This window comes from Gopherus evgoodei, chromosome 1, assembly GCF_007399415.2.
Source record: "Gopherus evgoodei ecotype Sinaloan lineage chromosome 1, rGopEvg1_v1.p, whole genome shotgun sequence".
Classification (NCBI taxonomy): domain Eukaryota; kingdom Metazoa; phylum Chordata; order Testudines; family Testudinidae; genus Gopherus; species Gopherus evgoodei.
The window spans coordinates 9,932,782-9,954,484 of NC_044322.1; the positions used below are offsets into that span (position 1 = coordinate 9,932,782).

Sequence of the window (21,703 nt, forward strand, 5' to 3'; positions counted from 1 at the left end):
AAATTAGCCCCCATCATATTGCATGTATAGTTGGGGTTATTTTTTACAATGTGCATTACTTTACATTTATCCACATTAAATTTCATTTGCCATTTTGTTGCCCAATCACTTAGTTTTGTGAGATCTTTTTGAAGTTCTTCACAATCTGCTTTGGTCTTAACTATCTTGAGTAGCTTAGTGTCATCTGCAAACTTTGCCACCTCACTGTTTACCCCTTTCTCCAGATCATTTATGAATAAATTGAATAGGATTGGTCCTAGGACTGACCCTTGGGGAACACCACTAGTTACCCCTCTCCATTCTGAGAATTTACCATTAATTCCTACCCTTTCTTCCCTGTCTTTTAATTAGTTCTCAGTCCATGAAAGGACCTTCCCTTTTATCCCATGACAGCTTAATTTATGTCAGAGCCTTTGGTGAGGGACCTTGTCAAAGACCTTCTGGAAATCTAAGTACACTATATCCACTGGATCCCCCTTGTCCACATGTTTGTTTGACCCCTTCAAAGAACTCTAATTGATTAGTAAGACACGATTTCCCTTTACAGAAACCATGTTGACTATTGCTCAACAGTTTGTTTTTCTATGTGTCTGACAATTTTATTCTTACCTATTGTTTCGACTAATTTGCCCGATACTGACGTTAGACTTACCAGTCTGTAATTGCCGGGATCACCTCTAGAGCCCTTTTTAAATATTGGCGTTACATTAGCTAACTTCCAGTCATTGGGTACTGAAGTTGATTTAAAGGACAGGTTACAAACCTTAGTTAACAGTTCCGCAACTTCACATTTGAGTTCTTTCAGAACTCTTAGGTGAATGCCATCAGGACCTGGTGACTTGTTAATGTTGAGTTTATCAATTAATTCCAAAACCTCCTCTAATGACACTTCAATCTGTGACAGTTCCTCAGATTTGTCACCTACAAAAGCCAGCTCAGGTTTGGGCTTATGTCCAATCCCAGGTGAGTTATCCTTGTTGAGGGAATCAAGGAACTTTTCTTGATGTTTATTATAAAGCCATGCACTTACAGGAGATCCAGAGTCCAAATCATAGCATTGTGCTCTCCAGCCTGGGTCGCAGCTCTGATCAGAAAGTTGCCCAGAAAGGGGTAATGGTGAGTACTCTGCAACCTGAGTCCGGCTATGATCACGACTTGCATCTTTGTGAAGATCATCAGGGCTAATGAGAGACTGCATGGGTGCATTCGGTACTGGTAGTGATCTATGCCTTAAGGAGATCTCAGTAGATTGTGGAGCATTGGCATATGGGAACACTGAGATATGTATCTGCCAGGTCCACTAAGGTTAGGAGGTCCCCTTAGACTAGGGATTAGACTGTAGAATCTAGGGTCCCCTTGTGGAATTTTGTTTTCTTCACTTGTTAAATCTCTTGAAGCTGATAATGGTCTCCCCTTCCCGGCAAGTGCACTTCCGAACAATAAAAATGATGAGGTAGATCCCAGAAAGCCGGGAGACCAGTTTGTGCTTGGCAGAGTCACTGGAGCTGGGAAATTGGATAAAAAGGGGATGGGATGGAGCCTGTAGTTTGAGAGTATCCCTGATTCACTCTCCTTCTTATTCACTGGTCTATAGTCAATTTATTCCTTTCCTCTGAAAAGTGGGAAATTCTGCCTCCTAGATTCAAGTTTGGCCAGAGGCACATTTCCTCATCGTGCTGGGCTCTTGAACATTGTGGGACAACTGTGGGTTTTCTCCTCAATGCTGGGTCTGAGACTTGCCCTTTATAAGTCTCCTATTCTTCCTTTAGTACTTCTCTGAGGAGAATAGCCAAAAGTAGTGTCTCAGCCTAAAAGCAGGTTTGTACTCTCTTCTTAGAGCACTCAGCAGAGAGGGGAGGGCCTAGCTTAGATTTAGCAGCATTTTCTGCCACTATGTAATCTAGTTTTTCTCTAAAGAGGAGAGATCCTGTGAGATTAGCGGAACATAGGACTTATTTGGAGTGAGCAGGTACCTTCCAGGGGTGGAGCCATAGGTGTTGAATAGCTGCTGAGCAGGATGCTATAGCCAGGGCTGAAAATTGCATCCATGGAGGCATCAGCCAAGAATAATGTTGCCTGGGAAGTTTTCTTAAGAATGGAGCTTGAAGCTATGGTGATCTCGGTCCTCCAGGTTCCTAGGGTATGCCAGCCAGGATATTGTAGCTCTCACAAAGCATGTGACTGTGAGAGATGTGCTGATGAAGGTTCAAAGTCCCTTTGTTAGAGTAGCTTCCACCTTCCTGTCTGTTGGGTTCTTAGGAAGAATTCCTCCTTCTGATGGGATAATCAGCCTTTGGGAGTTTGGTAATATTATATTTTGTCTCTTGCAGTTTATAAAATCTAAGGTCATGTCTGTTAATGCATATAGCCTTGTTGGGTTTTTCCCAGTATTCTGACTGCATCCTCTAAGGAGGAGTGCAAGGGAATCACGACCTCAGGGTAGCAGTTGGAGGGAAGATATTTGCTTTGAGGCATATCCTCAGGAGCTTGCTCAGGTTGGATCTGGATTTTGGACACAACCATTTTGCGCATGGCCTCAGACATCTTGGAGAAGGGGAAAATGTATTGGATTGTTTCAAATCCTGCTCAGAATCAGAGTGCAAAAGCTCTCCTCCTTCAATACAGGAGCAGGGGTCTGAGTTAGAAGCTTCCTGAATCTTTTGTATTGTTTCATTCCCTTTTTGCTCTGTTTGGTTTTATTTTTTTTTGTTTGTTTTTGTTTTGTTTTTGAACTTTTTGGCATGCTTTTTGGGCATGGCTGTGGCCAGAGCACAGTCTTTTGCTGCTTGTCTTACACAGAAAGCCCTTTAGAAATTTCTCTCTGTCCTTCCCTTCAAGATTCAAGTCTCCTGATTTGGATTGGGAAGGAGGAGGGTTATTTATTACCACTACTTCTCTTTCCAAAGAATTCTAGACCCATTTTAGGGCTTTTGGGGAGACTGATAGTTTCACAAGGGATTTATATTTGCAGTCCTGCATTGCTCAAGCACTTATTCCCTGGGCCTACTAGATGAAGTCATCCTCATCCTTAGAGTCTCACCCTGATCTGCTCTCTCTCTCCTGGTCGGGCTTTTTTTGGCAGAGTTGCAGATCCTTGGGGTGGTAGGGGACCCAACATGCCTGTCTCACTCAGAATCTGGTAGAGTTAGGGTTGGCTGGTTTGGAACAGCCTGGGCATAATTCACCTAAGCCTGAGAAAGGTATCTCACATATAGAGCACCTTTTAGATTATGCCCAGTACTTTGCTGAAGGCGGGCACAAGGATATCTGTGGAGATGCTGCAGCAGAGGCATCAGCTGTCTATTGTCACAGTTTCAGCTGAACCTGTATTTCCCCCTCTATGGTCCAAGATTGACACATACTTTAGGCTTCTATCTCCAAGCCATCATCTCTCTTGATCAGTGACCCATGTCCCACTCCCTCCTAACTGGAAATTTTAAGATTGCACAGCTCCGTGCCTTACGCTGTGATATCCTCAGCAAGCCAGACTGCCTAAAAAGGCAGCACCTGCATTTTGCCTTCTCTCCAAGGGCTCTGACCAGTGTGTTGCCCATAGTTATAAGTTATCATACAGCTCCTAAGCAAGCATATTTATTCTCAAGGTAAAAACATTACAGAAAAAAAACATTGAAACAAATTAAAAGAAACTACACACATACAAGAAAGTCTACCAGAGGGTACACGCCAACCCCGGGCTCTGGTAGGTTTTAGTCCTTCAAAACCCACAGTTCAGTTTTTCCTATGGTTACAAGGTTATCTGTCTTAGATTCAGAAAACAAAGCTGGTTAGATCTAAGGCCTTTCTGCAGACAATGACCTTTTCCTCACAGCATAGCTTCCAAAGACAGGGGTTTTGCATAACCTGAGATAATTTGCATTAACCTCTTCCTAGGTATTTTCCAGGAAATCCACTTAACACTTATTGTTCCAAAAGTTCATATTTGTTTGGAGCATTTTGAATATAGTCTTTTGAATTCCCAGGTTTCATATCTGTTACATCTCCCCCTAGAGGGGTTACATACAATCCCAGCCCACAGTGATATGGAAACTTAATACAATAAGGTCTTCTGAGGGTATTGCAGGAAATTGCTGTATTTGTCACAGCTATGACCACTGCATTACTCAAAACCTAGGCAAGGAGGCTTGAATTAAAAATAACACTCCTACCTGAAAACAGCTAAAAATAAGAAATTTAAAAGGATGGGAGCAAAGCGAGCTGCACTTTGCTGCTGCTATGGAGGCAGAAAATCTGGTGGCAAGTGGGAGAGAGGGGACATGGCCATTTTTGAACAACCTCCAGGAACTTCAGTGAGGAATGGTCTGTGTAGCATATTTGTGGGAGATGCTTGGCTGCAGAAACTTGTTCAACAGGAATTAGTGAGTTGGAATTTTAGTGAAGCTTAGTGTTCGCAATCGTGGGCCACTTGGATTCAGCATCTTGTGGAAATTGGATCACACACTGAAATCGGTACCAAGGTATTTAATTTTCAAGAGTACAGATTAGGGAAATCTGGTGGAATATGCAGTGGGCGAAAGTATTAAAATGCATAAATGTAGCAGAGATTTAGAGAATTGTAAGACACCAGGTTCAAGCTACAAGAGCCTGCATTTCCTCTGAATGTTTTTTAAAAAGTAGTAAATATGGCTGAAACAGGCTCAAAATATTTTTTAATAGATTGCAAAGAGGCGAAGGTGAAAGGAATGAAACAATGGTTTCTAGGAAAAAGAAAAGGTCTGAAAAAGTTACCTGAAGAGAAGATAAAGACTTCCACAAATCTATTGGGAAAAAAAATGTTGGCTGATTAGCGAATAAGGGTGGGGAAATAAAATAAAATGATGATTAAATGGGTGTGACGCTGAATGTGTACTTACCACAGTGTGCAGATTAAGTCTTTCTGTTCTGATGAGCATACATTAAATTCTAACAGTACAGTTGGGCATAGTGTGTACTGGATGATGTGGAAGACAGCTAAAGCTGCAGCTAGGCCATGCTTACACTTGCAGTAGAATGGCACTGCTGTAATCGATGCAGTGATTGTTGATTAATTGTGTCTGGTGAAGACACACTAAATTGATGGAAGAGTACTCTCCCATTGATTTGTGTACTCCAACTCCCCGAGAAGCGTAAGGGAAGTTGACCGGAGACGCTCTCCTGTTGCCATAGCGCAGTATAGACACTGTGGTAAGTGGATCTAACTAGTCTACTTCAGTTATGTTATTCATGTAACTGAAGTTACGTAACTTAAATCGATTTTACCACAGTAGTGTAGACAGCCCAACTACCAGAAAAGTCATGTTATTGAATAAGTATTGACTGCGTTGATAAAATAACATTCAGTAGTTGAATACAAAATACAAACTTAGTTGGTTGAACAGCGTATTCCCTGTATAGTACTCAAACATCTCTAGTTCAATTTTAATTTTTTTTTTAATTAGGTAGATTACCAATTTTTTTCTAGTGTGCTGAGGTGCTTTGAAGAAGGAATTAATGTTCTCAGAGATTTATTTTAAATCATTGAAAGAAGAAAATACCAAATTCAAAAAAGCCAATGTGGTACTGATCTCTTACCTATAATAACTGACAGATCAACTGTAAGTCCAGCTTTGTTCCTTAAAATGGAAAATGTGCCTCAGAAGAGCTAGATATGTTTAGTGTACCAAAAGAGAATGTTTAGAAAGAAGTGATGTGATATCATGGTCTACAAGGAGAAGATAACTGGTATTTGGGACCCTTTAATCAAGCAGATAGACATAACAAGATTCAAAGGCTGGAAATTTAAATTAGAAAAATTCAAATTGGAAATAAGATTGAGAGTAACTTTTAGAATAGGTTATCCTGGAAAATGATAAATTCTCTATTGCTTGGCATCTTTAAATGGAGATTGGGTGTCTTTCTAAAAGCTATGCTGTAGTTCAACCACAAGTATAGGAATTACTGAGTGAAATTCAGTGACTTGTGTCGTACCAAGATTAGATGATCATAATGGAACCTTTTGGCCTTAAATCTATGAAAAAAGTATTAAAACCAATATGAGAAGAAATTTATAAGCAGCTAGAGGTGACATAGTGAGCAGCAAATGTAAGGAAATGGCAGATGTAATATTTTAATAAAAACATTCAGCAGTCTCATAATTTTACTTGTACAGTAGAATTCAAATGGGGCTCAAAAGTTACTGAAAATCTCTGTAAGGGGTAATAATTAAATGACAAATATATCACATTGAGGTCAATTTGGATAACCCAAGGATTTGTTGGGTCTTAATTAACAAATGGTTTCTAGGGAGATGAATATCTTGGGATGATTGGATTGGGGGGGATAGGTGATAGCTGAGAGTTTTTAAAGTATTATTAAAAACAGTATCAATTTGGCTCTGAATCATTATTAAAGCTTATAAGGCTAGTCTAGATAATACTTAGTCCTGCCATGAGTGCAGGGAACTGGACTAGATGACCTCTTTAGGTCCCTTCCAGTCCTATAATTCTAAGGCATTATAACCAGTGGTCCAGCAGTGTCCTCATTTTTCAGTGGGAAGCTAACTGCTTCAAGTAGGGTTTTTCTGTTTGTTCAAAATCATTTGATTTTTTTTTGGCCAAAACTTGGCCATTTTGGGAAAATGGAAAGTTTTATGAAAATAGCTTGATTTTTCTCAATTTTCCATTTTTGTCAATACAATCTTTTTGGTTTTTTGTTCACTTTAGGTCCCTTTTCCATGGCCAGTTTTGATTGGTTTTACTGAGTCACATGGTGTGATATTTTTCTAAAATATATTTTTAAAGTCCTGGTAATGTAAGAACACTTCTCTGATCTTTGGCTCACTACAGCAAAAAATGTCTTGAGTAATGATAAAAGATAAACACAGACATTCTTATCTTGGCACCTCGTGGCAGTCCACCAGAGAGGTGCCTTGGGCCTAGTACTTGGGGTGCCTCTTCTTATGAATCCTTCTATCAGAAAGCAGTTAGGTATTGGCCTTGAAGTCTCCCTGCCCAGGATTCAATCTTGTAATGAGTGATTTTGTTGGGGACCTCTCTGCTGCTGCATTTTCATCCTCTTATCCATATGTAGCCCGCTACCTTACACCTGCTTGCAGGCTGCTTTCCCTGGAGGCACAGACCACACACCCCGCAATCCTCATTGTGTGGTCTACCTCTGTTTCTGGTGAATATAGCTGCCGCTTTGCTATGTTCCAAACACCTGCTCAGATCAGACTCTTACCCCAGGCTAATTCATTGCGTCTGAACATCTTGGCTGCACAAGCTTTATTAGATGTTATGGCCCTTCTAGGAAAAGTAGCTGCTGTGTTCATGTTTCAGGCTCCTTTCTAGGTCACTCTGGCTTTAGTGTCCTTTGTCCCCAGTCAGCTACTTCTCCACAGGTTCAGCTTCTGCTACTAATGGCCCACTCCCCTGCTGGGTTTTCCTTCTATATGTTGTAGAATTCCGAGGAGAGAATTCCCGTCTGGGGACAGACCTTTCTAAAGGGTTTCTGGCTCCCTTTCTTCAAGGATATGGGACATGATCTGCTTTTCCACTCTCCTTGCTGAACATCCTCCTTCAAAGAGAGGAGAGAGAATAGTGACTCTGTTGTTCAGCAGATTCACCACAGTACTTGGTCACCCCACCCTCTGCATCCTCTGGCTTCTCTATACCAAGTCCATCCTGAATGCTCAAGGCTCTGCATCCTGCATGTTCTGCGTCCTCTCCCTACACAATTTAAATCATGTAAAGAACTTTCTTCCAAAAGACTAAGGGAAACCTAGCTCCTGCTTTGAGAGTTTAATAACATAGCCTGGGGCATGAAACTTACCTAAGAACACTTGGCTTTTGACTAGATCCTTTTTTGTATAAGTTTTAGTGTGCACATGTTCTCAAAAATGCTTCTTTCAGGGTTCTGAGGAATAGCTACTGCTCTAATAGATACAACTGCTGTACAAACAGCTACAGCAATGTTAACCTCGGGCGTTAAGGAGCCCAGAAATCATGTAAAGAAACAGGTAAGAACAGCAGAAGTGCTGATAGAAGCTGACGTTAGATTTTCCTGTTCTGGCACCAGTGAACAAAACCAACCATCTCCTGGTTTTTACATCGTTGTTGCCCTAATAAAAAGGATGGCGAGGGAAACCTTGTTCTAGCCTCCAAGCTTGTTATAGTCCAGAAGTGATATTCTTTTCTATCTCATCTATCTCTCTGTTCTAGTTAAAGGGGTAGAGGAGCAAGTCCACGTCCACTTCTTCATATCAGAATGTTTCATTTGTTTGAGTCAAATTAGTCACTGGTGAATCTCTGCTGACTTCAATAAAGGCTGGAAACATCCATACATGTGCACCTGGGATCTCCCGAATGGATAGCAAGGGGCTAAAGAGCAGAGCAGTCCTGTTTAATCGGGAATTATGAAAAGTTGTTTTTAAATTATAAGTTTTTTTTTTTAAAAGCCAGGAGAAACCTGAAGTACAAACAGCACTGTAGGGACCATGCACAGGAGGGTGCAAATCAGAGTGTCTCCAGGGCTCGGGCTCCAGCTGTGTTCTGGGGCCCCCTCCTATGGATAAAGCGAGGCCTCCAGCAATGTGTGATCAGCCCAATGTAGGAGGTGCTCTTAGTCCTGAGCTGAAACTGGGATTTCTAAACACCTTCCCCATCTCCATCTACCAGTGGCCCCTGACTAATCCCTCCTCTCGTCCTGACCCCACTGGAGCTGTGCAGGCACCCTCATAGGATTGTGAGCATCCTACACTTCCCGTATGTGTTTGCAACCTCTTTCAGCACCCATACTTTCCCAGTAGTGGTGGGAATTTAAGAGCAAGTGTTCATATGCATTTCCCAAGGGAAGGCTGGAGGAGGGTCATTGTGAAAAGAAGTCATATAAAGTCACTTCTGGCGCTGCCTGGAATAGAGATCAAGTCCCCAAAATGGCAAACTGTAGCTCTCATTTACTCATTCAATATAAAAGACAGCCTGGCTATATCAAAGGTATGTGTTTGGCTACCCACCCTGTAACAACTTCAGTAACCGCTGCTGTAGACTACATTCTCCTCCCAATGCCAGGAACTGAACCTAGGATTATTCCCATGATTCTGTTTCTAGCAAATATTTGTGTAGCCCACAAGCAATGTATGTCAGGTCCCTTTTAGTGATCATGGGCCATATAGGGTCAGATATCCCTTTTGCTTAGTGATAGAGGCCTCTCGTAGGTCTAATTTGCAAGTCCAATACGTAAATCTTGATGATGACTCATAGAGATTCTTCTGTTTGCAAGAGATGGAACTTCTGGTATTTCTCCCCTCCCCAGTTTCTTTGGTAATAGTATTTCTGGAGTTGGTGAGTGAACTTCTTTGAGTGTCTGTTTATCTGAGTGGAGGCATGTCTGTGTGCTCATCTGCATATGCTTTTTATTGTTGCATGCCTGGGAGTCTGCAATGAGGGACAGGGAGTGGAAATATTTCAGATCAATCCACCCCAGACAAATATTCATTCTCTTTCACTGTCCTCTGTGCAGTAATAACAATGTGACTTTTAGAGAGTATAAAGCCTGGATAGGGCAAAATGAGAAGACACCCCTCTATGTGTAAATCCCCTATGGGATCCCTCTAAGTGGTAAAATTGATCATAGGAACATATGGATGCTTCTGGATAGCCCAAGATATTTGATGGTGAAGATGCATGATCCCCTACAATATCTGGGGCAATGACCCATTTCTTTGGGTCTCCTGACCTCTGTTTGTGCTCTTTGTTTCAGCTCTTGCATATTTGCTGTTTGACGAAGAACCCTCCATTGGTAAAGAGATCTTTGCCATCTTTGAGCAGATGAACTGGCCTGCACCACGCAGACAGTCCTCCTCAATGAGAAGCCACTTCTACTACAGCTTCTTATGGTAACTCTTTTGAGCCCCTCCAAGATATTGGAGTAGTTGACAGTGAGGATACAGGGGGGCACACCTGGGATATGTTGTTTAGATCACAATGAAAAGATAGAAGGTATTTCTCCTAGAGATTTCAGGGGTCTTTTTGCTTTAGTTCTGACCTGTATTTCCTCTTTGTTACTCACTCAAGGGTTTGTAATTTGTCCTGAAACTCTGTCCATAGCACCTGTCCCGCTACACATTTATACTGTGCTCATTATTGTACTTTCTGAACATGTTTCCATCAGATTGGCTCAGGAAGCCAGAAGACATTGGACAGTTGCTCTCCTGAAAAGGCTCTCCTCCTGCTTCTGTTGGTAAACTTTGTTTCATACATTGTATATGAGTAATGTGCATTAACAGCAGCACCAATTCTTGCCAGCATTGCCAGAACTTGTCTAGTTTATTTGCCAGGAAGGTTTTGCTGCAGTAATCTAAAGTTGAACCAAGGATTTACCATAGACATATTCTAGCTGAATTGCTGTAGAATCAGGCCTAGAAATGTTTTGACAAATGGCTGCGTGCTCCCCAAAGGATTCTAATGCATTCTGCTTGAGCTCAGTTCCCAGACCACTGCCTCGTTCCTTCAGTGCAGCTGCAGGGTGAGCCCTGAGGGGCTCTCACTTCTGGCTCCAAGCACGTGGCACATGCCGGGTATGACCCACTCCAGCGTCAGGTGGGAAGTATGACTGGGGCTGTAAAACTGCCAAAAGCTAGTGAAGGTGTCCGAAGGCAAGTTCAGGGAAGACAGAAACCTTCCATAGAGCAGAAGGGCAAAAAGCTCAGTGTAGCTGCAGACATGCCAATCCTGGTGCTCAGCATGTGTGTTTAGATTAACACTGTTCATTTGTTCTCTTGTAAACCCTCATTCATAAAAGGATTCTTTCCCTAATGGTGTCTCTTATATGAAATCTTCTCCAGACCAGAGAACAACCACCATGGAATACCAACATATGGGGGAGTCAGTCCTGCCCCCTATTGCAATGCTGCTTCATCACAGAATGTAAAGCAAGAACTTCGATGTACAGCAGAAGAGGATGGACTGTCAACTTGCCAGAAGGCTGGTGGCTGAAACTTAATTTGTAGAAAGGCTTGTATAAACGTTTGCACCTTTCTGATTTTTAATAAAACATGCCCTATTTATTTCCTTAATTTTGCTAGCTGTGGTGCTGATGTTTGTGATGTGGACACCTGTCTATATTTAAAACTAGACTAAGATCACCAAATCAAACCACAAGTTGCTACCATAATAAAAATGATAGGTAATTTCCCTTAGGCCACCAGTTGTCAGGGGCAAAGAATTTTAATACTGCTGACCCAGGGCAATCTGCCAGATACTGCATGGTCTGAAATTCTCTTTATCCTGTTGCCAGTTCCCTTCTTACCAGACCCCTGGCTTAACCCTCTGAGTTGAGGGTTAAAACCCTTGTAATAATTTAATTATTGTGGAAGACACAACTCAATGGCATTCTCTGCATATGAAATAAGTAGGTGGTTTCAGTCTGGTTTCCAGTGCACAGGTAGGTGAACTTAAGAATGGCCATACTGGGTCAAACCAAAGGTCCATCTAGGCCAGTATTTTATCTTCCAGCAGTGGCCAATGCCAGGTGCCCCAGAGGGAATGCACAGAACAGGTAATCATCAAGTGATCCATCTCCTGTCGCCTGTTCCCAGCTTCTGGCAAACAGAGGTTGGGAGACCATCCCTGCCCATCCTGGCTAATAGCCATTGATGGACCTATCCTCCATGAATTTATCTAGTTCTTTTTTGAACCCTGTTATAGTCTTGGCCTTCACAACATCCTCTGGTAAAGAGTTCCACAGGTAGACTGTGTATTATGTGGAAAAAATACTTCCTCTTGTTTGTTTTAAACCTGCTGCCTATTAATTTCATTTGGTGACCTTTAGTTCTTGTGTTATGAGGAGGAGTAAATAATACTTCCTTATTTACTTTCTCCACACTGGTCATGATTTTATAGACCTCTATCATATTCTTCCTTGTCATCTCTTTTCCAAGCCCTTTTGTTGCCCTTTTCTGTACCTTTTCCAATTCCAATATTTCTTTTTTGAGATGCAGTGACCACATCTGCATGCAGTATTCAAGATTTGGGATTTATATAAAGGCCATATGATATTTTCTGTCTTATAATCTAGCCCTTTCTTAATGATCCCAACATTCTGTTAGCTTTTTTTGACTGTCATTGCAGACTGAGTGGATGTTTTCAGAGAACTATCCACAATGACTCCAAGATCTCTTTCTTGGGTGGAAACAGCTAATTTAGACCCCATCATTCAATATGTATAGCTGGGATTATGTTTTCCAATGTGCATTGCTTTGTATTTATCAACATTGATTTTCATCTGCCATTTTGTTGCCCAGTCATCCAGTTTTGTGAGATCCCTTTCTATCTTTGCCATCTGCTTTGGACTTAATTAGGTTGAGTAGTTTTGTATCATCTGCAAATTTTGCCACCTGACTGTTTACCCTTTAACATTTCAATCATCCAGAGCCGCCCGGGGAGAGGAGGGGGCAATTTGCCCCAGGCCCCCATGAGAGTGTTTCAGAGCCCCTGGAATGGGGTTCTTCACTCACTCCGGGTGCCCTGGAGAACTCTCGCGGGGCCCAGGCCCCTGGAGCTTCTTCCGCTCAGGGTCTTTGGTGGCAATTTGGTGGGGAGGGGTCCTTCTGCTCCGGGACCTGCAGCCACTGAAGTGCCCCAAAGACCCACTGCAAAGTGGGGGGCCCCCGCTGCCAAAGACCCCAGGCTCCTTGAATCCTCTAGGCGGCCCTGCAATTATCCAGTGGCCCCAGTGGTTGTTAGCAAGCTTCAAGCTTCTGATGTACTTAAAAAAATTATTACTTTTTGAGTTTTTGGCTAGCTGTTCTTCAAATTCTTTTTGGCCTTCCTAATTATATATTTACACTTCACTTGCCAGAGATTAAGCTCCTTTCTATTTTCCTCACTAGGATTTAACTTCCACTTTTTAAAGGATGCCTTTTGGTCTCTCACTGCTTTTTACTTTGTCGTTTAGTCACGGTGGCACTTTTTTGGTTCTCTTACTATGTTTTTTTAATTTGGGGTGTCCAAACAACTGAATAGGCCATGAGCACTCTTCTAATTTCTAGAGATGGCCCCTTCTACTCTAGATTGATATACATTGGTGGGGGAAGCATCCACTCTTGCTGCCTGTGCTGTCAGCATGTTACCACAAGATTTCATTTTCTAAAATTCACTTTTGAAAAACATTGTTTCTCCATTCAGCTGGTCTCTTGTCTGACTTCTATTTATGGGCCTGGCCCCACCATAGGTCTCACTAGAGCTACTGCCCTATTGGAGAAGAGCAGCGTAAAGGTCTGATCCACATTACTGTCCTTTGGCGTTTGCAGCCATGCCATTCAGCAGCAGAAACCCTGACCAGAACAAAAAGAAAAATCAAGGATTGATATCACAGTTTTCTTGCTGCTGTCTTTGGACCTGAAAAGTTCTTTTGCAAGAGGAAATTTCTAAGATAATTTATACAATTTTTTTTGATGTTTCAGAAAAATAGAGTGAAATAACTTTGTCACAAGTAATCTATATGAAGTCAAATAGAAATCAATTGAAGTCCTTTCAGCAAGTTTCCAAGCCCATTCTTGTTACACAGAAATTATAAGCCATCTACACAGATGTTACTCATGAACTGTAACTGGTAAACCATTAAATACCAAGCCAGAACAGAACATACCACATTCTCTTGTAAACAAATTTCCATGTGAAGAACAATAAAATTTAACTATCTCCCTGTTTTGTTACTGCTTGGGCCAAAAATGGCTTATGACCATTTTCAAGATCTCTTGCAAAAGAAAATGTCACAGCTTCATCGACTAATTACAAAAATATTCCTAAATTTATTTACATTGGTGCACTTTGCTAAACTAAACTCATAGACTCTTCATTTCTTTATCTGACTCAGCAAAAAATGGAGAGAACAGAACACCTCTTTAAAGCTGAATTTGTAGCTAAATTATATAAATAATAATTTTATATAGCTCCTAGTACACCTTACAAACTGTACAGAAGAATGATGCCACCATCACATTCTACCCCTAGTTTCTTATTCTGGTGCCCATTACAAAAGCATCTGAGTGCCTTCCAGAAGTAAACAAACAATGATCTCCCACCCACTTCCTTGCTTGTGAGAGGCAGGCTTAGTTTTTATACAAATTCTGTAACTGTTTAATGGTACAGAGCAAAATTTTGCAACAGTTTAATACAAGTGTTGAAGAATTGTTGTTGTTATTTCAAGACAGGCATGTAGAAAACAGAATGCACTGAGAAATCCACAGCTGAAGATTCATTGGTGGTTCCCCCCCCCCCATAACGATTGTAATCTGACTTCTTGTGCAAATGATTTGAATGAGATGATGGCAGCTTGGTGTAGTGGAATAGGGCGCTCATTCTGAGCACTCGAGGCAGTGTGGAAAAATTCACAGAGAGATGTGAGAGAGGAACAAATGGGACAGCAAGACTGGCTGAGTAAAGGGATCGTTGTATTCCCTGAATTTACCATGAATTTATATAGGCAGAATTTAATTGCTCAAGCTGAATTTGGTTAGGACACCACTTCTCTCATGAAGAATGTAATGGGATCTTTGAGGATTGAAACCGAGCAAGGAAAAATGGATTATCAGGAAGTATTTTCAAATTGTGAGATCTATTACAGTTATTCTCAACCAGGGGTCTGGGGCTCCCTGGGGGAATGCAATCAGGTTTCAGGGGGCCCGCCAAGCAGGAGTGTCATAAACAGATAGTTAAGGGTTAATGTCTCTTTTACCTGTAAAGGGTTAACAAACAGGGAACCAAAAAGCTGACCAGGGGACCAATCAGGGGACAAGATACTTTCAAATCTCGTGGAGGGAAGCCTTTGTGTTTTGGGGGTTTTGCTTTGTTCTCTCTGGGTTCTGAGAGTAACCACACGTATTTACAGGCTCTCTAATCTTCTGTTCAAATTTAGTAAGTACAAAGGTAGAAAGGTGGTTTAGTCTTTTTGATTGTTTTTCTTTATTTGCAAATGTGTATCTGGCTGGTAGAGTTTTAATGTGTATTTGGCTGAAAGTATTTTAAATTGTATTTCTGTTGGAGGAGGCTTTTTCTCCAGTTTCTATAAGCTGACAGACCCTGTAACTTTTACCATCTAAAGTACAGAGACACCTTTTACTTTTTTCTTTCTTTTTATTAAAAGTTTTGCTTTTAAGACCTGTGTGATTTTTCCCCCTTGTTGAGGCTCAAGGGAATTGAGTCTGTACTTACCAGGGAAGGAGAAGGGAGGGGAAGGGTGGAATCCCTTTGTTTTAGATTCACGGAGCGTGAATCTGTCTATCTCTCCAGGAGACCTAATTTCTGTGTTGTGATTCAAGGAGTTTGAATCACAGTAATCTTCCAGGGTAACCCAGGGAGAGGAAGGCTGGGAAAGGCAACGTTGAGGAAAGGGTTTTACTTTCCTTGTGTTAAGATCCAGGGGGTCTGGGTCTTGGGGGTCCCTAGGGAAGGTTTTGGGGGAGCCAGAGTGTATCAGGCACTGGAATTCCTGATTGGTGGCAGCTTATCAGATCTAAGCTGGTAATTAAGCTTAGAGGAATTCATGCTGGTACCCCAACTTTTGGACTCTAAGGTTCAGATTGGGGAAGTATACCATGACAAGGGGGCCCACCAAGCAGTCCCAGATCAGAAAGCCAAAGCCCCCATCGGATGGGCTGAAGCCCGGGGTCCTGCCTCCTAGGGGTAAAACTGAAGCCTGAGCATCTTATCTTCACAAGGCCACCTGTGGCATAGGGCCCCGGGCAGTTGCTCTGCTTGCTACCCACTGTTTGTCCTGGCTTTTTATGTAGAAAAACAGTTGTTGTGGCAGAAGTGGGCTGGGGAGTTTTTATAGCATGTTGTGGAGGCTTCAGAAAGAAAAGATTGGGAACCCCTGATCTATTCGATTCTAATCATCTCCCAGAAGAAGTGGTGGAAGCCCTATTGCTTGAGATGCTTAAAATTAGACTGGGCAAAGCTTTGGGGGCACTCTGTAGAGAACAATCTACAATCTTGCTGTGGGCCTCAGAGATGGGCTCATGCCTTGATAGGTCATTTCCATCTTTGATTACTAGGATTATGGATATACAATCCTGCTAGAGGAGAAAGCAATCTAGAAGGCTCTTCTGGAGAGTCAAACATCTGCTGGGAGCAAAGAAGAGTGGGGAGGAAGGGAAATTTCAGACTCATATGGAGGTTAAGTGTAACCCATGCTTTTTCCTCCTCTAGTGGCTAGACCAGGATAGACAACCTATGGCACACGTGCCAAAGGCAACATGCAAGCTGATTTTCAGTGGCACTCACATTGCCCGGGTCCTGGCCACTGGGGTGCTCTGCATTTTAATTTAATTTTTAAATTAAGCTTCTTAAACATTTTAAAAACCTTATTTATTTTACATACAATAGTTTAGTTATATATTATAGACTTATAGAAAGAGACCTTTTAAAAACATTAAAATATATTACTGGCATGCGAAACCTTAAATTAGACTGAATAAATGAAGACTCGGCACACCACTTCTGAAAGGTTGCCAACCCCTGGGCTTGATTCTATAGGGAAATTTATGAGTAGCTACTGTCTTTGAGCTGGTAGACTGTGTCCTTTTGTCCGAGCAGTAAGAGATCTGTGATTTTAAGAATCAAAGGGCCTGGGTTCAAAGTATTGAACCTGCCCATTTCTAAACCTGCAGAGAGAACCTCCTGAGTTTGGGGATGTTAGCAGAGAACACCTACAAGAATGGAGCTGTTCTTATGGTGTAACGTATAGGAATTTAGTAGTAGTTCTTTAGTTTGATAGCCCTTTAGTGGGCCTCCTCTTATCTTCAATTGCAGAAGCCACTGCAATGTAACAGACCAGTAATATACATATGCAGCTAAGCTCTGTGTGTGTGTAGACGTGTATATATCATACACACACCCATATTAGAGGGGTAAATACCAGGCAGAGTGAAGAGCTATTTAAGCTAAAGGGCAATGTTAGCACAAGAACAAATGGATATAAACTGGCTTTGAACAAATTCAGACTGGAAATCAGAACAAGGTTTCTCATCATCAAAGGGCTGAGTTCTGGAACAGTCTCCCATCAGGAGTTGCATGGGCAAACAATTAGATTTTTAGAGAGAGCTGGACATGTCTGAGTGTGATTGTATGACAGGGTTGCTCATGATGGTAGGGTGCAGACCTCAGTAGCCTTGGGGCTCACTTCCAGTTTGTCTTATATACCTAAAAGCTCATGCTTGAAGATTTCAGCTGGCCACCTGCAGGGGTCAGGAAGGTACGTTTCCCCTCCAATGTGTTCTGTTTTTTCTTTTTAATCTCCTTCTGAAACATCAGGGATGGCCACATCTGGAGATGGGACATTGGATGGGGAGGGCCAGGGCTCTGAGGTGGCACCAAGCATTCTCTCTCTCTGATGGTTGGCTGGCTAGTTCTTGTTTGCATGCTCAGGGTACAACTGATCACCATATGTGGGATCAGGAAGGAATTTTCCCCCAGATCCGAATGGCAGGGACCGTTGGGGATTCTCACCATTCTCTGCAAGGTGAGGGTGCTGGTCATTTGCCAGGATTATCTGGGTATATCTCATGTTCTCATTTCCCTGCCATTGTAGGGGGCCTTAGATACTGGTATACCTCGGTCCCTCTTATTCTCTGCCTGTGGCACATATTAGTCTAGTTTCTTGTGCACTGTAATACTTTGATTTAATTCCAGTTGGTTTAGTGTGCAGATGTTGGGTGGTGATGGTGGCCTGTGATATGCAGGAGGTCAGACTAAATGATCTGGTGGTCCCTTCTGGCCTTTAAAGTCTATTTCTCTATATAGTTAGTAAACACAGTTATTTGGAACCCAGCTCTCTGTCTGTGTGGTTTTCTCATATTCTTAATTTTTACCCTGAGAGCAAAAATACAAGATATATGGGATCAAGGGAAATATGCATGTGTTAACATGGATAAATAAATATAATCTACTCCCTACTAGTGCTGAGATGCCAGGAATTCCCATCCCTCCTACACTTCTTTCCCTCCCCAACAGAAATGGCACCTGAAATATCAACATTGGCAACTATTTCATTGCTGATCAGTCTAGCCAAAACATCCCCAAACCACCCCCTCACCTTCCCTAATGCCAAAAGCTCCAGCTGTCCCAGCTTCCAAACCTTTAAGCTTTCCTCTTTCATTTGCCATATAAAATTCTGCAGTACCCTGGAAATTAATTATTTAGGTGCAATGTAAAGTTATGTGACTGCTTTTTGACAAGAGTGGCTAGTCAGTTTGGGGCCCAGTTAGTATCAGAAATTGATGATGGAGTCTGGTATTTTCTTTGATGCAATCTTGTTTATTTACAAGGAATGTATAAAATCCTGCTTCTCCAAAAGCAGAAGGAACCACAAACAAAATCAGTAATTTCTTAGCTTACAGGGCCCCCACTCCAGAAACTCTCTTGGCTTGTCCCAGACCTGCGCTGTGCTTTCAGGTTGCTTTTCGGCTTTCTTTCTCTGCCTCTGAGTGTAACGATGCTGCCTCTGGTGGGACACAATTGAGAGCCTCAATTCAGGACAAATTGCTTAGAGCAGAGCAGTTACAGCCAAAAGCTGGATTTCCTTTACTATTAAGGCAAGCCAAGCCAACCAAACAGAGAGGACTTCAGTCTCACCCCACTGGCTAACCATAAGTTGTACAAACAGTTCTCTTAGACACTCCAGTTTCCATCACCAGTGCCACTCGTTATGGGGATGACTGGTTATGAAAACCAGTACCCCAGTAAAAGAAAATTTCTCCCGATCCCAAAGGACCAAGCCCCAGACCTAGGTCAGTATACAAGTCTGATCTTACCTACAACTCACGCTGTTGCCAATCCTTTAGAATCTAAAATCTAAAGGTTTATTCATAAGACACATAGATGAGAGCTAAAATTGCTGAAATGAAATCAATTACATACAGTAATGGCAAAGTTCTTGGTTCAAGCTTGTAGCAGTGATGGAATAAGCTGCAGACTCAGATTAAGTCTCTGGAGTACATCCACAGCTGGGATCAGTCATTCAGTCCTTTGTTCAGCGCTTCAGTGTAGCGAAGTTCCTCCAGAGGTTAGAAGCAGGACTGAAGACCAAATGGAGATGATACAGTCGCCTTTTATAGTCCTTTTACCATGTGGCTTGTGTTTCCTTTGTTCCAAACACAAGCTACCCAGCACATGGCATGGAAAAACCTTAGAGTTCTGTCCATAGGCATGTCCTTGCATTCCTTGCTGAGTCACAAGATGTATCTGCCTTCTCTCAATGGGTCAGTTGTATAGCTGATGGTCCTTAATGGGCCATCAAGCACACTAGGCAGTGCTGATGCCAAATTGTCTGGGGTGTCACCCAGAAGCATAGCACAAGTTTGAAATACAGACAGTATACAGCCAATACTTATAACTTTAAATACAAAAATGATGCATGCATACAGATAGCATAATCATAACTAGCAAATCATAACCTTTTCATGGACACCTTACATGACCTCCTTTGTACAAGATTGGTGTCACTATAGGACCTTGGTTGCAACAATGATCTATATGGTCATAGTTCATGTCAATAACGTAACCCCGCCCCCCTCCCCACAAAATTGATGCAGGAAGGGATGACACAAACATCACTGACTGCATCCCAAGAGCTCTCCATTCTTGATTCTGTCTTACTACAACTAGTATTGGATTAGAAACTGTATCAGTGTATAGCAGAAATGGTTTATCAAAGTCATGTTCAATAACAGGATTGAATCTCTTTACAGACTCAAGGTGAAACTTGGTTAGAACATTAGTGGATTGACCTGCTCTTGCAGCATGGTTCCTGTATGTCTCGTGATCTTTCCAAGAGCTAAAGACCATAGCTACTTTATCCATACAAGCTCTGGCAATGTTTCGAACCCAATTAATTTCAAGACAATGTAGATATTAATGTTGTCCATAGTACAGGAATCGTGGCATTTAGCCATGAAAGCAATATGGTAGTGTGCCTCAGTTTCCCTTTGCATACAGCACCTAGTCCCTGTGCAGCTGCCCCACTGCTGGCAGTGTGGGGACCCACAGATCTCCATTTTGTCATGGATAATTTTAGTAAAAGTCATGAACAGGTCACAGTTTCTGCAAATTTTTCTTTTTTGCCCATGACCTGTTTGTGACTTTTACTAAAAATATCTGTGATAAAATCTTAGCCTTACTTATAAGTTCACTGTCAATACATGAACTTGGCAAAGTTGTTGCTAGTGTACTAGGCACTATATTTATGTAAATATATAATACATCTCAATGTAGCACAAGATAAGATGGTTTGTTTAAGATATCAGGAACAAAGGGAGGTAACAAACATATGTCATGAAATATGTAAGGTAGTGTGTAAGTTGTGTATTTTAGTTGTTTGTTTTAGCTATAAATATCATGGTACTTCACCATAATCCTTTGTGTGGCCTAGGACAGTAGAGATTTCCACTGCTGACTGAGCCACTCCTTGCCATGGGGCACTTATGTTAGCGTACCTGTAATCATGGAGCCAGGGAGCTAGGCCTGTTCCTCGAGGGCAGTAAATCTGGCTGTGTGCCTTTGTCACAGAACCATGTCTGTGGTCATTCTTTATGAGTAACATGGAGGTCTGCTGAGTGAGCGGCTGCCTTATCTGCTGTTAATAATAATAATTAATAATATTGGGGCTCCAAGGATAGCCTGAACAGCGTTACTAAGGAAACAACATTCCAGTCTTCAGAACTTAACAACACTGGGTAGTACTATTGAGGTTGCTAAACCAGCTATCTGCATGGAGCTGCACAGCCTGCTGACAGAGCACACATGCAAGCCAACTGATAAGTGGGACTTCCATGTCATGTCACTTTGTCAGGACAATAACTAGATTAAATTTCCCCCCAAACTGGCTGCTTGATAAACAAAGTCATGGTCACTTTGCCAGTGTGTAACTGACCAATCCCACCACCCTTCCAGAACCTTCTTTCTGATCTCTATAACATCTCTGATTAACTGCCAGTATATAACACAGGCCTGCACAACTTGTAAAGCTGCAAGGGCCACATTACTCCAAAGAAAACAGCTAAGGGCCGAACCTCCCCGGCCCCACGGAAACACCCAGCACTGTCTAGCCCTGCAGAAACAAACCCTCCTTCCCCAGCGCCGCCCCACCAAAACAGTTGTGGGCCCAAAAGGAAGGTTGGGAGTGGGGGGCGGTGATACTTTATTAAGAATTTTTCAATTAAATCAAACAATTTTTTAAATTTAAAAAAAAATTATGAATCATGGAAAAATGAAAAACACCTGTTCCATTGAAAGGAAACATTTGTACTTTTCATAATTACCTGCAAATTGAATTAGAGATATTACATCTCTTTTCGGCAACAAGCTTGTCGTACTCGGGGGTCATATTTGAAGTGGATATTTTCATAATGTCTTCCAAATGGTCATCAGTCAGAGAAGAACGTTGCTTGTTTTTATTCACGTTCATGATGGAAAATGTTTGTTCACATATTTTATCGAAGTTCAAAAATTTTATCAAAGTTGCACTGAAAACGTTCAACAATGCTGAACGTTTTCAGTGCAACTTCGATAAAATTTTTGTATTTTTCATTGTCCAGACTTCTGTAGAAGTACTGCAGGCGCTTTCTCTGTGCTTATTTTCGTAAACTGCCGAGCATTGAAGTTCAATAACTTCCAACTGCAAATCTAGTTGCACTTCCTCTGGATCCACAGAAAAGGGATCTTCAATCAGC

General features: G+C 41.8%; 2 long non-coding RNA genes across 2 annotated transcripts; one reads left to right on the forward strand and one right to left on the reverse strand.

The window, feature by feature from the left end:
- Positions 1 to 7,518: 7,518 nt before the first annotated feature.
- LOC115649125 lies at positions 7,519 to 20,082 on the reverse strand. Its single transcript, XR_003999767.1, has 3 exons — positions 19,877 to 20,082; positions 16,045 to 16,048; positions 7,519 to 7,530 (listed from the first exon to the last, which is right to left on the reverse strand). It is a non-coding gene; the product is annotated as an uncharacterized LOC115649125 (long non-coding RNA).
- LOC115649132 lies at positions 9,121 to 11,027 on the forward strand. Its single transcript, XR_003999769.1, has 3 exons — positions 9,121 to 9,871; positions 10,147 to 10,215; positions 10,820 to 11,027. It is a non-coding gene; the product is annotated as an uncharacterized LOC115649132 (long non-coding RNA).
- Positions 20,083 to 21,703: the final 1,621 nt, after the last annotated feature.